The following is a 6,234-nucleotide window of genomic DNA, read 5'->3' as shown; positions in this document are numbered from 1 at the left end:
TAGATCTTGAGATTTTTAAAAGATCTGATCCTCATCGTGAGACTACGATTTTCTCGGAACGATCATACTATCGTACAAATTGACCATCAACTAAAAAGACCAATTTGCCAGTAAACTGAAGAGTAGCTGCCTGATTGGCCCTGCAAACATAGATAGATTGCACTGGGACCAACAAAGATTTTTTTAACCTGGCCAATCAATTTCCTGACAGATGTCGGCCGAAAAATCGTAAGATGTACGATCGTTCGAATCCCACTAACCGCACAATAATTTCGAAGGATTGGTCAGACTCCGCTAAAATCAGTAGTTCGGCAAGAAGAATCGTCGCGTCTATGGGGAGCTTTAAAATCCAAAAAACATCAGTGCAGCAGATACAAGGGTTTGTCAGGAGTCCAGAAAGTCATTGACCTTTTATACACACCCCCTAATTACAAGCAAACAGATCACAGGTGAAGATGGTTACCTTTAATAGCCATTCTAACCCTTATGTGTCAAGTTGTGTGTGTTATCAGGCCAAATCACCAGGGTATTTGGGTAGTTTGTGTAGTGATTAGGATTTAAAAAGAGTAAACACAGTTGTTTGACAATAAATGGCTTCAGCCAACCACTAACCATGAATGAAAGAAACGTTTTTGTGTTCATTTTCTCTGAAAAACGGTTAAGAAATCATAAATTCTGCCAGGGTATGTTAACTTATGAGCACAACTGTATGGTACATTATTAACCACTTTTTTTCTAGCACTACATTACACTGCGCTAAGTTGTATTCAGCATTCTTAGGATGCAGTTTTATTGCATCTGCCCCTTCCTGTCATGGTTTTATACTAATTTAAAGTGTCTAAGTATAAAAAAGAATATTGCTACAGGAACAGAACAACATTGTCTGCATAGTTTCCACTGTTTTATTCCAAGGACAAGATGGGTGCTGAACTATTCCCATAATGTCTCCCCCCAGAAACTTACTAAGAAACAGTTTGAACTCCACCTGGCCTGTGCTGTAAAACACATTGGCATGTTAGGGCTTCATGGCTAAAACTATTGTTGGAACACCAACTTTATATTTTGTGGTCATTTTTTTCTATTTTTGTGCACTTAATTTGGTCGTGGTGCCTTCAGCTGTATAATACAGATTTCATATCAGATATAAAATTAAACATATTTTAACGATACCTCACAGATATCCATATTTAAGTGGGACAATCTTAATGCTGGGATCAGAGGATGTCTGGTCGTACAATGAATTCTAAAAGGAACTGTAAATAGAAGTGCTCTTTTTTTTTTTTTCTGTATCGCCCCTTGGAATGGTGAATTCAATCCCAAATTCTGTTTGAAGTGAGTATCCAAACAGCATAAAATGGTGTACTAGCCAATGACCTTATAAAATATTTATGCCTGTATATGATCAAATATGAATGTTGTAGCAATTTGAGGTTGGAATGTTTTGATGTATTCTGTAATAGGAAAACCCTGAATGGACTAAAATAATATTATATATATATACACACACACAGTATATATATATATGTGCAACTAGGCAAAAGTCTTATGAAATAATCTCATAAACAGTTCTACATGTGTTTCTTTTACCTCTGTAAAAGCCACAGCAGTGCCTGTGATTACTGGACTTAAAGGAGAAGGAAAGGCATCCAAGTGATTGTAGTTACTTACCTGAAACCCCGGGCCGGTGCTCCTATCAGCAGAAAACTGCACCAGCCCGGTGTTATTCCAGCGAGCACCACAGCGTTCCTCTTCCAGGGTCTTCTTTCTTCAATTTTCCCGGGGCAAACGCATGCGCAGTTGAACGAAATAGCCGACTAAAAATCGGAAGACGGAAGAGAAGCGCTCCATGGTGCTCACTGGTATAACCCCGGGCAAGTGCAGTTTTCTGCTGATAGGAGCACCGGCCCGGGGCTTTAGGTAAGTCGATATAATCACTTGGCGGTGCCTAACATTTGGCACCCCAAGTGCAGGATGCCTTTTTATTCTCCTTTAAAAGAAAGTTATTTTTCTTGAGTGCCTCAGATCTACATTACTGTCAACTACTCGTGTGGTATGCCAATCATTAAAGTGACCTGAAAAGAGAAAACGGATTTTTTTAATGGATTCAGTTGGGTAGTGATTGCGGTTGAATATTTCTACACGTTTTAAATGGTTCTATTAAAGTATATTTAGTGACAGATCAAATGCATACTATTATTCTGGTGCCTGTGGAACTCGGGGGGGGGGGGGCAGGGTCTACAACACAGGCACTATTTAAGGTCTTGCAAACTGTATATGGAGCATGATTGTAAGAGTCTAGAACAAGATCTCCCTACGTAGTTAGGCAGATTCACTCTGGGAAACTAATGGAAGGGTGGTCTGGGAGGGCTGGTTGTGCTAATGACCAGGCTACTTACTGGGTAGTGTTATTTCTGGAGCAAACTTTGATGTTTGGTTACTAAAAGGCACAATTATTCTTTTGCTAAGAGGTAGTGCCATTCTTTTGTGGTATTCTGGAGCTAACTACTAATTACCAGAATCAATACTGGGCGCCTTACTATTTGTTTATATATAGATAAGAGCAGGGGGGTAATCTATATATACCCTATCATTGACTACTTGTATAGATAGTGGCTGATTGTATATCAGCTCACTATTTCCCTACTTGTCCAGCCTATGTGTTTTTAAGTTGTATGTATTTTTATGGACATGGTCCAGCTTCATTGAGGAGGATCCCCAATGATGTGTTTTTGTAGCGTGATCTTTTTAGTGAGACAAATAAAAGTTGAGTTTTAATTGACAAATCACCTCAGCACCTGAACTAGTTAACTGGAGGACTGCAAGAGGGATACAGAAGTTATTATGTATTCCACCTTGTATTTCCTCAATAGATATATATGATTGCTACAATTGTTATAATTTAACTTGCGGGTACACGGCTACTTTGTATCACTTTCTGTTACTCTGATAGCTAGAGTCTAGAATAAGCGCAGAAGGTAAGGGTAGGAATATTAAACAGGGCAGTGCTTATAATTTCTGCCTGGGTTTATTTTCAGCCAGGGCACTGTCTGCAAGTTTGTATGTTCTTCCCATGGGTTTCCTCCCACACTTCAGAAACATACAGGCAGGTTCATCAGCACCTTGTGTATAAACTCATCTAAAGTGCTGAGGAATATGTTCCTTGTATATTATAGTATAGCACAATAAAACCTACTCACAACAATATACCATTTAAAAACCCAACAATTTAAATTACTCAGATTAACAAAATTGCTATTTCAAAAGTCCATGTGAAAACATGGATGTGGTCCATGTGACTTTTTTTTATTCAAAAAGACATGGCACAGAAATGTCTGGATAAAAAAAATTATAGATATGAAGACACTAGTATTTAGTAGCTTACATACCTGTACTCTGCAATTCTGTGAAAATAGAAAATCAAGACTAGCACAAGAGCAGCGAAATTCGAAGGTCGAATTTTTTCTCTTAAAATTTCGACTTGGACCATTCGCCACTAAAAGCTGGCGAAGTGCTGTTTTAGCCTATGGGGGACCTCCTACAACCTGTATGGAGGCAATTGGGGGAGTTTGGGAGATTGAAGGTCGAAGTTAAAAAAAAGTTGAATCGAAGTAGATCGAAATAGCGCTACTTCGAAACATACGATTCAAAGTAGGCCCACTTCTACCCCAAAAACCTTGGTATTTTTGAATTCGAAGTTGGAGGTTTTTTTAACTTCGACCTTTGATAAATCTGCCCCTTAATGTGTGTCATAGTATCCCGCCATTTTCTTTAAAAGTAAGCCTTGTGCTACATTAGGGGGTGTGACTGACACTTGTAGCATGGAGGGAGTTCTGCCAGTTAGAGTTCTCTGGAGAAACACTTAAGATATACAGATATGGGATCTGATATCCAAAAAGCTCTGAATTACAGAAAGGTCGTCCCCCATAGACCACTATAATTAAATAATCCAGACTTTAAAAAATATTTTTTTTCTCTTTAATAATAAAACAGGACCTCATACTTGATCCCAACTAAGATATAATTGAAGCAAAACCAGCCTATTTGGTTTATTTAAGGTTTACTTGATTTCCTATTACTCTTAAGGTATGAATATCCAAATTACAGAAAGATCCGTTATCTGGAAATCCCCAGGTCCCATACCTGTATATGAAAGTGAGCCAAAATGTCAATTCCTACAGGGAACATCCATGAATGTTTATTTGCTTATTTTAATATGTTAACAGGATCAGGCACTAACCAGGGATGAACAATTATTACATGAACATCAAAGCTTTGCCTCTTCAAGATGAACATGGTGATTAATAAACATTGTAGTTACAGTGCCGATGCAGCATTATAACTACTACTGGGCAGGACTTTGCAATATACAGAAAATTTCCCAATTGTCAGTGATTTGCTGTATATATAACTGTATAAAGTATATTTGCTGTGCTTTATGATTTTGCAATACAGTAAAAATACAGACTAGGGGGACAGACAACAATAAAAAACATACAGTGTTACAAAGATTAAGTGCCATGAGCTAAGACACAAGAGGAAGAAGGTCCTTGCACTGTAGACCTTACTTACCGTATTATAGTTGGTGGGTAAAATGCAGTGGATATGTGCAGTTATTCCGCGTCTTATCTCTGCTTGCATATGCTGGAGCTCATATACTAACAATGGGCAAAATTGGTAACAGTGCACAGCAACCAATTTACTTTTAGTGTGTTTCCTGCAGCAAACGCTCATAACTACAGTTGTGTTCAGAACAATAGTGTGTTTTCAAAAGGAAATAAAGCTCAAACACCTTGTAGGTTTTATTTCCATCGAATATTGTGTATTTCCATAAACGCAAATGCATTGGGAACACTGCACATTCTATTCAAAATCAACACATGAGAGAATTGATTTGTGTTATTCCTTTACAGAAAGCAAAGGGAATATTAAGCTGTTTAAAAGAATAGTGGTATCTGCATTCTTCTTTACAAACAAACATTCACTGTATAAACTGAAACATGTTTCAAGATTTTGCTTTCCTTTAAATCACTGAACTAATATCTAGTTGTATAAGCAGTATTTCTGAGAACTGTTGCACATCTGTGTTGTATGGAGTTGACCAACTTCTGGCACCTGTTACATTCCACAATTCTTTTGCATTTCTTGCTTTTGCCTCACAAACAGCATTATTGATGTCACCCCCAAGTTTTCTATTGGACTTAGGTCCGGGGATTGGGCTGGCCACTCTAGAAAATCAATCTTGTTGGTCTGGAACAAAGATGTTGCTCATTTACTGGTGTGTTTGGGGTTGTTGTGTTGAAACACCCATTTCAAGGGCATTTCCTCTTGGGCATAAGGCAACATGACCTTTTTGATAGCTTGGCTTCAGATAGGCATCTTCTAATTGTAACAGTACTTGCACATAACTTTAGACATGCTTTGATCTTCCTGGAGCTGATCATTGGCCGAGGCATTCATTTGAATTGTAGTTTTCCATTTTCTTCCATGTCATTCAGGTTTTGCTTGCCATTTTAAAGCATTTGAGATTATTTCAGATGAACAGCCTATCATTTTCTGCAATTCTTTATATGTTTTTTCCTCTCCAATTAAAGTATGCAGTTCTTCTGAACAATGTCTGGAAACACCCATTCCTGACACACGTTTTTCACAGAATGAATGACCTCACTAATTAAACTCCACACTGCTATTATCTGGAACCAGCTATTATTTTAAACACTGCTATTATTTTGAAGAAGCCTTAATTAATGACTCACACAGAATCAGCAGAATGCATGTCATGACTGTTGGGTCTGCTGGTTTTCTATTACTCTACTACACCTACTAGTAAATTATATTTATAAGAGATATCATTTCTACCAAAAACAGTGATTGATTAATTAGTGATGTTGGACTGCTTTTATTCTGAACACAACTGTTAGCTACTTAACTTCTTTCAATCAACATGGAAAATACATTAGTATATTAAAGGAACAATAACATCAAAAATTAAAGTGTTTTAAAGTAATTAATATACTGTTAGCATGCAACGGTAAAACATGGTACCATAAACTGAGGAGCCAAAGGATTTCTGTACTGACTCCACAGCCCTGTTAGAGACCCAAAAGTTAAGAAATATTTAATGCTACATCTAATTCCTACTTAATTTAATGCTACATCTCATTTAATGCTATAATGATTTATTACATCTACAATCAGTATCCCTATAAAGCTTACCACCAATCGTTCGACTAGTCG

Source organism: Xenopus laevis, chromosome 1S (assembly GCF_017654675.1).
Source record: "Xenopus laevis strain J_2021 chromosome 1S, Xenopus_laevis_v10.1, whole genome shotgun sequence".
Taxonomy (NCBI): domain Eukaryota; kingdom Metazoa; phylum Chordata; class Amphibia; order Anura; family Pipidae; genus Xenopus; species Xenopus laevis.
Note: the sequence above shows the minus strand (reverse complement) of the source record.